Raw genomic sequence first — 12,200 nt, 5'->3', positions numbered from 1 at the left:
AAATTGAAGCCTTACAGTAACCAAACCACAAAAACATTTCCAATAACTAGCTACCCTCTTCCATAAATCGCCCTTTGAATTAGTAAGGGCAAGGATTTAAATGCATCTAAAGCTCTTTCAGGCATAATTGTTCATAGGCTACACAGGTTGACACAGGAGGCTGTTGAGGTGAGAACGGCTCACAATAATGGCCAGAATGGAGCAAATGGAATGGCATCAAACAAATGGAAACCATATGTTTGATGCCATTCCACCTATTTTGCTGCAGCCATTACCAAGAGTCCATTCTCCCCAATTACGGTGCCACCAACCTCCTATGGTTGGGAAGTTCAAACACAGTGGCCTGCAGTTAAGGTAGGCCCTCATCTCGCCAAAGTACTTTGGTCTTACTGATGAGGAGTGTCACCTCCAGCCACCCTGCCAGTTTCCCACATCACTGCTTCTCTCCCTCCTTAAATCAAATGAATACAAAAGACTGGGCCTGAGAACTCGTCTACTGTGATTCCTAGTAAGCCTCCATCTTTCAAACAATCACATATTTCACCGCAGCTAGATTGGAGAGGCAGGAATTTGTCAGGGATTAGTATCGTGGATTGTTCCGAGTGCAATCTGTGGCCATTGCCCCGAGCAAGCTGACTCGCTGAGGCCAAGCCCACTGCCTCGGGAGTTGGTCAACTATGTTGCACAGGAACGCTGGGAGAAAACAAGTCCCCTGCTCAACACATTATATTCACTTGTTTAACAGTGAGAAATGTGCCTGCAGCGCCTAATGCATTGAGCTACTGAACAAATCCACTTCCGACAGGTCTGGAACTCTGACCTCAGAGCTAACCCAGCTGCATAACCACGACTACACTAATCTCTGAACCCTCACCTGGTAAATGAGTGGATAGACAAGAAAAAAAATGGCTCGAAGGTAGACCTCTCTCTGGGATATGTGGGACGCAAGCGTCCCACATGGCCAACATCCAGTGAAAATGCAGAGCGCCAAATTCAAATAAATTACTATAAAAATTAAACTTTCATGAAATCACACATGCAATACACCAAATTAAAGCTACACTTGTTGTGAATCCAGCCAAAGTGTCAGATTTCAAAAAGGCTTTACGGCGAAACACACCAAACGATTATGTTAGGTCAGTACCTAGTCACAGAAAAACACAGCCATTTTTCCAGCCAAAGAGGAGTCACAAAAAGCAGAAAGAGATCAAATGAATCACTAACCTTTGATGATCTTCATCAGATGACACTCATAGGACTTCATGTTACACAATACATGTATGTTTTGTTCGATAAAGTTCATATTTATATACAAAAATCTCAGATTACATTGGTGCGTTGCGTTCAGTAATGTTTTGCTTCCAAAACATCCGGTGATTTTGCAGAGAGCCACATCAATTTACAGAAATACTCATCATAAATGTTGATGAAAATACAAGTGTTATGCATGGTACTTTAGATAAACTTCTCCTTAAAATCTGACAGCGGTTGCATTTCAAAAAAGCTTTACCGAAAAAGCACACCATGCAATAATCTGAGTACAGCGCTCAGAGCCCAAACAAGCCATACAGATATCCGCCATGTTGTGGAGTCAACAAAGTCAGAAATAGCATTATAAATATTCACTTACCTTCGATGATCTTCATCAAAATGCACTCCCAGGAATCCCAGTTCCACAATAAATGTTTGATTTGTTCGATAAAGTCCATAATTTGTGTCCAAATACCTCCTTTTTGTTCACGCGTTTAGTACACAATCCAAACTCACGACGCGCGGGCAGGTYCAGGCGACAGTTCAGACGAAAAGTCATATTACAGTTCGTAGAAACATGTCAAACTAAGTATAGAATCAATCTTTCGGATATTTTTATCCTAAATCTTCAATAATGTTCCAACCGGAGAATTCCTTTGTCTGTAGAATTGCAATGGAACGCAAGCTACCCCTCACGTGAACGCGCGTGACCAGCTCATGCCACTCTGGCAGACCTCTAACTCATTCAGCTCCCATTGCCCCCCTCCTTCACAGTAGAAGCATCAAACAAGGTTCTAAAGACTGTTGACATCTAGTGGAAGCCTTAGGAAGTGCAATATGACCCCATTTCCACTGTATCTACAAACCTCAGATTTCCCACTTCCTGGTTGGATTTTTTCTCAGGCTTTTGCCTGCCATATGAGTCCTGTTATACACACAGACATCATTCAAACAGTTTTAGAAACTTCAGAGTGTTTTCTTTCCAAATCTACTAAATATATGCATATTCTCTCTTGTAGGACTGAGTAGCAGGCAGTTTACTCTGGGCACCTTTTTATCCAAGCTACTCAATACTGCCCCCCTGTCCCAAAGAAGTTAAGACACTCACACGTTCAAAAGTTTGTGGTCACTTAGAAATGTCCTTGTCTTTGAAAGAAAAGCACATGTGCATTAAAATAACATCAAATTGATCAGAAATATAGTGTAGACATCGTTAATGTTGTAAATGACTATTGTAGCTGGAAACGGCTGATTTTTTATTGAATATCTACACAGAGAATATCTACACAGAGGCCCATTATCAGCAACCATCACACCTGTGTTCCAATGGCATGTTGTGTTAGCTAATCCAAGTTTATAATTTTAAAAGGCTAATTGATCATTAGAAAACCCTAGTTAGGCTTGCTACAACCTAAACTATAAATTCACAGCGTAACTTCATTACCGTGAAATTTTCCATGTACAAAAACCAGAGAAAACAAACTTGGATGGAAAAATGTAATATTAATGAAGAGGTCTTCTAGCAAGAACAAGGTCAGCAGAGCAATTTATCACACCCCAACCTAGTTTTACTGCGTTTTAAACTTCTATTATCCATCATCTCAGGTTTGCTGAGCTATGAAAACTGTAAATCACTATTTTCCTAAAGGTGGGAAGCACAGCTTCCTTCAAATCCTTAGGAAAACACTAGCCAGGCTGACACAGTCATGTGAAGGGGGCCCCTTGTGCTGGAGCCAGCCTTCGTTACACACAAATGGATAGCATTTGTTCCCACAGCTGATAAGTGTGTTAGCCGCAACCTGAACCTCCCTTCTGGAGATCTGGAGCTTGTTCTCTAAGTGGACCCAGATGCCACCACAAATAATCTGATGGTTGTTAAGTTAGAGCGCTACAATGGATCACTTGGTCTGTAATATCCCTTTCAGCGGAGTAGATAACATCCCTTGTTCCTGTGATCTTAGCTTGAAGCTTGAGCTTGAATTCCAACTGGAAACTTTTTCCTAACAGTCGACAGTTGTGACAGGCACATGTTGCCCTGAGATAATAGACTGTGCTCAGTTGGAGAAAGGGAGAGAATGAAAATTCTAATTAGGTCACTGTATTAACTGTGTGTCCAATGCCCCACCACAAACGGATAACCATAACAAGCAGCCGACACTGTCTTCCCTGTACTTGAGACACAACGCCTGGCATTCTTGGGGAGTGATTACTATCTGGGGAATATCATTCCCCACTGACAGCTCCCAGTGTTGGGAGGGAAGTAAAACCTTGAACTAATAACAGAGGGCAGACTATGGAGGGTAAGACAAGCCCAGGCATCTCCTCTGGGTAGACATGCCACTCTACGTCTCTCCAGAGAGGTTTACAGACAGAGGGCACAGACTGAGCAGAAAGGAAGTGACATTTAACCAACCTGGGAATTTCCTATTGAGCACCAAGGATAACATCAATAATATTGATTTTGAACCATAGGGAATAATTTCATATCACTTACTGACTCCATAGTGCCTGGGGGAGGTATCTGTCAGAGGCAATGAAATACAGTGGGGTTGGAAATTATTAACAACCCTAATAAAAGATGAGCATTAATGACTATACTAAACAATTCAATTACTAWGCTATATGGTATACTCTAAAAAAGTAGGAAATTATATTATACTGAACAAAAATATAAAATGCAGTGTTGGTGCCATGTCTCATGAGCTGAAATAAAAAAAGAGCCAGACTGTCGCAGCCGGCCGCGACCGGGAGGTCCGTGGGGCGACGCACAATTGGCATAGCGTCGTCCGGGTTAGGGAGGGTTTGGCCGGTAGGGATATCCTTGTCTCATCGCGCTCCAGCGACTCCTGTGGCGGGCCGGGCGCAGTGCGCACTAACCAAGGGGGCCAGGTACACGGTGTTTCCTCCGACACATTGGTGCAGCTGGCTTCCGGGTTGGAGGCGCGCTGTGTTAAGAAGCAGTGCGGCTTGGTTGGGTTGTGCTTCGGAGGACGCATGGCTTTCGACCTTCGTCTCTCCCGAGCCCGTACGGGAGTTGTAGCGATGAGACAAGATAGTAATTACTAGCGATTGGATACTAYGAAAAATTGGGGAGAAAATGGGATAAAATTAAAAAAAAAATTTTTTTTAAAAAGAGCAAGAAATGTTCCATAAGCACAAAAAGCTTATTTCGCTCAAGTTTCACACAAGCTTGTTTACATCCCTGTTAGTGAGCATTTATCCTTTGCCAAGATAATCCCTCCACATTAGAAAAAGGCTCAGTGCCATTATCCTCCCAAGGTGAGGTATTGAAAACAGGGGTTCAAATAACTGTGATCCCTACCTTTGAGAGAAAAAAACATCACTTGTTAAACAAAATCTTAGTATAAAATAATTTCCCCCTTTTCTTTTTGCATACAATATAGCTCAGCATTTGACATTTTGCTAATCTTTCTCGAAAGGTGCGAATCCCCCCTCTGTATGTGAATAGCAGCCGAGTCTGAGGGAGAAATTACTTCACTTTTGGCTGCTGTGTCAGAGAGCAATTTCCTTGTTCCATATACAAGTAACTGGCAAAATAAAAGAAAATGCTYGAGTAAATGAGGGATATAAAGTATATTGAAAGCAGATGATTCCACACAGGTGTGGTTCCTGAGTTAATTAAGCAATGAACATCCCATCAGGCTTAGGATCATGYATATAAATGCCCAGTTCCCCATTATTTTGGCCTCCATGGCTAGAAGATATCTCAGTGACTCAGTTGCTCAATCATGTAGAGAACCTGCTCCCTATTACATGCAACAAGGCAACTGTAAACATGTCGTCCCCCATGAATGATGCAGCGCCCCCCCCCCCAGGCCAATTGAGCGATCGCGTGTGACTAACAAATTTCAGTTAACTACTGTAGCCCCCACCTTGGGCCAATCAGTGTAATTCTGTAAATGCCGGATCTCTATGGCAAGACGCATCATTCACCCAAGTTTAGTCAAAATCGTGCCAGTTCTGCCTGAGATATCACGTGTGACTAATGTACGAACGTACTAATGGACGGAGACAGATCCACAGTCCCCTCCCCGAATTCATCGTGGGGTACAATTCACTTGGCAAATTAACAGTTTCTGCGTGCGACATGAATCAATAAAGCATAATAGAGGGGGCAGGCTGAGAATACTGCAGTAGATTGTAGGCTGCTCCACCTCTCTCACAGTCAGACTACATCACATTCCCTCTTCCCCAAACTGTCTTCCCAACAAGTCTCAAGGGATTCTGGGAATACTACACAAGTCTCTGGGGATGTCCTCATTCAGACAGAACACTGTCAGGATGTTTATATTCAGAAAGTGAAAAATAAAAAGCTAACCGAGCTGACTGAGACAGAGCCTTTATTATTTCAGTGTTAGGGCCGTGTTTATCTTGCTTGACCTCTCGCTTACCCCTGTCTACACCCACAGAGGGGGGAAAAAACACTCACAATTCTCTCAGTGTCAGAGAATGACCCTCTTTCCCACATTACTCCTGCACCATGTCCTTGACACAGCCCACAAGAGACCAACGGCCTTTCATTCACAGGAGAACACAATAAACCAGACGCATACTCTCACTCAATTTCAGTCAAACCAGCTCCTTCTAGAATAGCATCTTCGTAACCTTCGACTTCTCCCAGACATTTAACATATGGGTCGTTCCACCTCAAAAAGCTCTAGAAAAAAGGTTCAGATCGTTAAGAATAGCATTCATGCAATATTATTTCGATCTAAGAAATAAAGGAAATTGATTGCTTTAAAAATGGGCTATTGAAATAAGATTAATATAATTTTCAATAAATATAGTACCTAACATCCGATTTAGACCAAACTTCCTCCTAAACATGAGTAAGACATTAGGAATCCCCCCMAAAAAACATTACCATGTCAGCCACATTAAACATTTGCGAATTGACTTGAAACCGGGGGGTATACGCTCCAAATTGCATTGTGGTTTGATGAGAACACATACATTTTGCCAAGGCAGAGATGAGTGGCTGTAGGGCCTCCAGAGTGGCGCACTGGTCTAAGGCACTGCATTTCAGTGCTAACTGTGCCACTAGAGATCCTGGTTTGAGTCCAGGCTCTGTCGCAGCCGGCCGTGACTGGGAGACCCATGGGGCGGCGCACAATTGGCCCAGTGCCGTCAGGGTTAGGGGAGTGTTTGGCCGGCAGGGATGTTCTTGTCCCGTCGAGCACTAGCAATTCGGTCGCCAGGTGCACGGTGTTTCCTCTGACACATTGGTGCGGCTGGCTTCCGGGTTAAGCGGGCATTGTGTCAAGAAGCAGCGCGGCTTGGCTAGGTTGTGTTTCGGGGGAGGACGCATGGCTCTCGACCTTCTCCTCTGCCGAGTCCATACGGGAGTTGCAGCGATAGGACAATTGGATACCACGAAATTGGGGAAAGAAAAAAAAAAAAGAGATGAGTGGCTGATACCGAGACACACATACAGACAGCATTGGACACGTCAATTCAAGCTACAAGTGTAGGCCTAATGACGAAATCGCAGAACGTCATTACAATACACGTTTAGGTGTTTTGCACAGTGCACTGTTTGRATGCTGGAATTATTTTGCGAGGGTAGCCTACAAGGAGCGCTTTTTTAAAGTGATTGACAATCAGATGAAAACATGACTGGTTGTGCTAATGCCACATTAAAATGGTAATACATGTAAAAAGTTAAGACTACTAGCCCCACAGAGATTCTATGATTGCATTTAGACTATTTTTTTAAAAATGGGGAAAAAAGGGGGGGGAATAGTCCATACTGGTAAGAAATAAAATCTACTTTCACCCCTGCATCTTCTTCCTTGAAGTTATTAGGTTTATGTCCAATCATACATTCTGATACTACMAAGTTCTGTTCCTGCTATTATGTGAAAAAAGTGAATAATCTGAGATTGTGGGCATCGTGGCTTGCTGAAATGACATGGCACGACCCATACGAACTCTTTACTTTGGGCAGCTTTGTACACTGAACAAAAATATAAATGCAATATGTAAAGTGTTGGTCCCATGTTTCATGAGCTGAAATAAGAGCCAAGAAATGTTCCAGTCGCACACAAAAAGCTTAACTCTCAAATTGTGCAGATTTGTTTACATCCCTGTTAGTGTGCATTTATCCTTTGCCAAGATAATCCATCCACCTTAGACTTTTTCTCAGTGCCATTATCCTCGCAAGGTGAGGTATTGAAAGCTATTGAAAAMGGGTTCAAATCATTTATGGTTTAGATAGGTAAATTAACATACCTAACGAGTGGAAAATGCTGTCTTCGTCATTAGCAAGTTAGGACCTTACTGGTGATGAACTGGACTTACGTACGCAATCTTTTTAATGGTTGTATGCTTCACTGTCTGATGCCACAGAGGGAAGTGGCCGCCCATAATGTTCTGCAGCATGAAACTTACCAAGAATATGACTGCCGATAGCTACATCTCACAGTGGAAGGCCATTCCTTCTCTTGCTAGAACAAAAGTGGTACCTGCTACGTACCGACCCAGTAGCAACAAACCTATCGATTCTACTTGTGGAATCACAATGCTTGTCGTGGCCAACAACTTGACTTTGAGCCAATCAGAGAGCACAAACCCCCACGACATTGAGCCATACATTTTTCTTTTTGAATCTCAGTACACCATGGACGAGCCAGTCACACTTCATATACAATGTAGGCTATGGGATGGTAGCKAATTGCACAGACAATGCACACAACACTAAATACTTCCTCCAAGCTAGCTAACCACTGTAGCTAGTATTGACATCCATTGCTAATCCATTGTGATTTAATTTTCATGAAACAGCTGCCAAGTTAGTGCAGTGTCCTTAGCTAGCTAGCTATGTTGTGCTAGCTGGTGAATATGCTAACATTAGCTACCTAAGAATTTGGCTATGTGCTGGCACTGGCAGTACAGGATGTGGMCATCTGGCTAGTATCAACAAGGCCTTTCTACAAAATAGCAACATTATCACAAATAGCTTTGAATTTAGACCTTAAGCAATACTCATGGATATGCATTGTCAAACACCACCTCTGCCGCCTTCTGGTTTGGAGTATTTTTACAAGGCTGAGTGGCTGACAACTTTCAAGGTCTTTGCTGTTTGAACACAAAAGCGATTGAACAGTGTCGGTAGTCAGAGGTGCTAAGTATTGTCGGCAGGCAAACATTTAACAATCCTACCTCTGTCTGAGCTTTACCATGGTTTTGAGAGGCGAGGGGAAGCCTGCTGGTCAAACTTAAAGGGCAAGTCCTTAAACTGAGATAGAGTCTGATTTAARTGCAGTTTTATAGCACCGTCAACATTATGATGGCACAAACACTCCCTCTGACCTCAGATCTCCAGTCCTAAATCACACTCCACTTTCAAAGCAGGCTAATGTTTATCTTCTACGTTGACCTCTAACTCTGTGCGTAATCCTAGCTCAAACTTACAGTGGTTGTTGTAACTTTGGAGCCCAGGAGGGGAAAACCCTCAATGTTTTCCACTTTGACATTGCATGTGATAGTTCTCATTTTCAATTAAGTGTATTCAGAACCAACGCAGTCTTGTTTAGTCCTGAAATATATTGGATAAGGTGTTCAGTCAGACATGACCAAAATCTATTATCCAACATTAACCCATGGACAAGGCTAAGTGCATCTTTGTACTTTTTCATGCAACACCAAACTAAGTTACCGTTGACCACCAAATAACATGCGAGGTTTGTTTGTCCAGGAACAGACTTGTGCAAGGCTCTTGGTGGTTTACTAAGATATCTGTAGACGTAAATGCTTGAGTCATTTTGTGAGTGAGATAAGGGGCATGAGTTGAGAGACGTGTGAAAGTCACCCTCTCTCTCTGCAGCTCAGCCCTTATCAGTGCGACTATCAGGAAGCAGAGAGAGAGCTAGAGCAACCCAGTGTTCTGTGTAATGTGTACATACAACAAGCTGCATGTGTACAACAGGCTAGTGGAGAACAAGACGTACCCGTCTGTGCCACCGACAAGGAACAACAGTGCATCTCCTCCCAGAAGAACCATAAGACACTTCACCCAGTGTTGCCCTTGATGCTCAGTACTGAAGATATTCAATGGAAGTAGGTTAAGTGCTTTCTACTTGGACCCCCATGAAGTGTTGTCCATTCCATAGAGTGATCATTTATCTATACTGAACAAAAATATAAAAACACAACAATTTCAAAGATTTGACTGAGTTACACAGTTCAAATAAGGAAATCAGTCAATTGAAATAAATTCATTAGGCCCTAATCTATGGATTTCACATGACTGAGAAKACAGATCCCTTTAAAAAATTTAAATAAGTAGGGGGATGGTGCAGAAAACCAGTCAGCATCTGGTGTGACCACCATTTGCTTCATGCAGCGCAACATCTCAGTCGCATAGAGTTGATCAGGCTGTTGATTGTGGCATGTTGTCCCACTCCTCTTCAATGGCTGTGCGAAGTTGCTGGATATTGGCGGGAACTGGAACACGCTGTCGTACACGTCGATCCAGAGCATCCCAACCATGCTCGATGGGTGACATGTCTGGYGAGTGTGCAGGCCATGGAAGAACTGGGACATTTTCAGATTACAGATCCTTGCGACATGGGGCCGTGCATTATCATCCTGAAACATGAGGTGATGGTGGCGGATAAATGGCACGACAATGGGCCTCAGGAGCTCGTCACGGTATCTCTGTGCATTCAAATTGCCATAGAGAAAATGTAAAATTGGGTTTGTCGTCCGTACCTTATGCCTGCCCACACCCCCWCCATGGGGCACTCAGTTCACATCAGCAAACCGCTCGCCCACACAACTCCATACACGCTGTCGTACATATGCCCGGTACAGTTGAAACCGGGATTAATCCGTGAAGAGCACACTTCTCCAGTGCGTCAGTGGCCTTCGAAGGTGAGCATTTGTCCACTGAAGTCGGTTATGATGCCGAACTGCAGACAGGTCAAGACCCTGCCGAGGACGACGAGCACACAGATGAGCTTCCCTGAGACTGTTTCAGACAGTTTGGCAGAAATTCTTCAGTTGTGCAAACCCACAGTTTCATCAGCTGCCCAGGTGGMTGGTCTCAGACGATCCCGCAAGTGAAGAAGCTGGATGTGCATCCAGGCCTGGCACAATTACACGTGGTTTGCGGTTGAGAGGCCGGTTGGACGTACTGCCAAATTCTCTAAAACAATGTTGTTGACAGCTTATGATAGAGAAACTAACATTAAATTCTCTGTCAAGAGCTCTGGTGGACATTCCTGCAGTCAGCATGCCAATTGTACATTCCCTAAAAACTTGAGACATCTGTGGCATTGTGTGGTGACAAAACTGCACAGTTAAGAGTGGTCTTTTGTACCCAGCACAAGGTGCACCTGTGTAATGATCATACTGTTAAAGCAGCTTATTGATATGCCACACCTGTCAGCTGGATGGATTATCTTGGCAAAAAAGAAATGCCCACTAAAGGCGTCAGCATACTTCAGTTCGGCTGGCGGCTAGCCAAATTCATCTAGGCGAACCGAAAGAGTGTGCTTACAAACGAGGGGGAAAAAAGAGCAATAGTTCTGTTTGTCCATTTTGAGACAGCGTAGCCTGTGTACACTTCCTCAAAATAGTCAATTAATTTAACATCAATTAATGACATTTGAGTTTTTGCCAAGGATATCTTAGTCATGCAATTTTATGTTTGGTGTAGTATTTCTCAATGAAAAAATGTGCATGAAAACGAGTTGTACCTCGTTGAATGACGAAGACTTGATTGAAGAATCCCTACTGTTGACCAATCACTGACGAAGGTGCRTAGACTTCAGCTTGCCTCTAGAAAAAATGTTTGCCCAAACAAGTCAAATTGACTTTTCATTAACCTTAATGTTGTTTAATTCCARTGCAACTGCTGCTGGGAAATTTCCTTTGATTATAAACAGCCTGCAATCAGGACCTCTTTGTTCCATTGTAACACCCATCAGCTGAAGCAATTGGGTTCACTGGGTCAAGGATTGTCAATAATGAGTAACTTGGGAAGAAGCGATTTCAATACAACTAATAAACTAGGAAAATAGTAGGCATGTTTAAGACCCATCCAAGTGCAAAATATAAATCTAGTTGATACGCTATATTGGTCTCAGATGTCTCCATCCAGTAAAGGTGACTTTTGAAAGCCTACAGATCTCTACAGCTGGTCAAAATTCAGTCAAAAAAAAAAAAAGTGTTTAGAACAAATATAACTGATCAGTTCCGAAACTCTTACCCTTGCCGGTTGAGTTTAAGACATATGTTTCAGAATTTGCATAAATCTTGTGAAGTTCCACAGGGTCCACCTACCTGTTGGAGAGAGGGGTGACGACTGGCATGACACTGGATAGGAGCCTTAATTTGAARTTCTCATGTAAAGTGGACTATTTAGGTTTGGTTTTTATAGCCTAAAGCATAAAACTCTACTCTTCCAACATTCATCCTGTCAAAACAGGTTGGCAGATGTGTGTCAKGAAGGCCCCGTCTGCATAGTTATGGAATTGAAGCAATACAAGGACGGTCTTGAGGTGCAGGAATTTACCACAACAATTGCGGCTTCGATTGAATAATTTGATGGGCATGCAAAAAATACACGCGCTCTAAAATCGACGTATCGGCCATACACTCGTATGCTGTATTCATCATAGGGAAATTCGAGGTCCGACTTTTTTTTCTTTCTGTCGAACTGTTTCTCATTCAGGATCAGAAGTGTTATTAGCGTTCATTAAAAACACTTACCAATTGTTTGAGTGTGTAATCGTCTCCCTGTGAACTTCTGAAAGTGTAGCTGTAGTTTTTCAGTAGACTATATTATGAATTTGGTTTTACTTTTCCAAGTCCTTGTTTTCCATAGATCAACTCACATTGTCAAACACAGAAATACTCCGCACATCCCCAGTTGTCCTCWACTGATTATACACAGCTGAGCAGAACGCATAGCGAAGTACAGC

General features: G+C 42.9%; 1 protein-coding gene across 1 annotated transcript in view; it reads right to left on the bottom strand.

The window, feature by feature from the left end:
• Positions 1-12,200, bottom strand: part of LOC111963222 (pleckstrin homology domain-containing family G member 3) — a 46,374-nt gene extending 34,174 nt beyond the window's left edge. Inside the window, exon 1 of the mRNA XM_023986526.3 lies at positions 11,989-12,200. The gene's annotated coding sequence lies outside the window, so the exon portion shown is untranslated. The remainder of the gene's footprint in view (positions 1-11,988) is intronic.

This window comes from Salvelinus sp. IW2-2015, linkage group LG4q.2 (assembly GCF_002910315.2).
Source record: "Salvelinus sp. IW2-2015 linkage group LG4q.2, ASM291031v2, whole genome shotgun sequence".
Classification (NCBI taxonomy): Eukaryota; Metazoa; Chordata; class Actinopteri; order Salmoniformes; family Salmonidae; genus Salvelinus; species Salvelinus sp. IW2-2015.
Note: the sequence above shows the minus strand (reverse complement) of the source record. Positions and strands in the feature narration are given on the sequence as shown.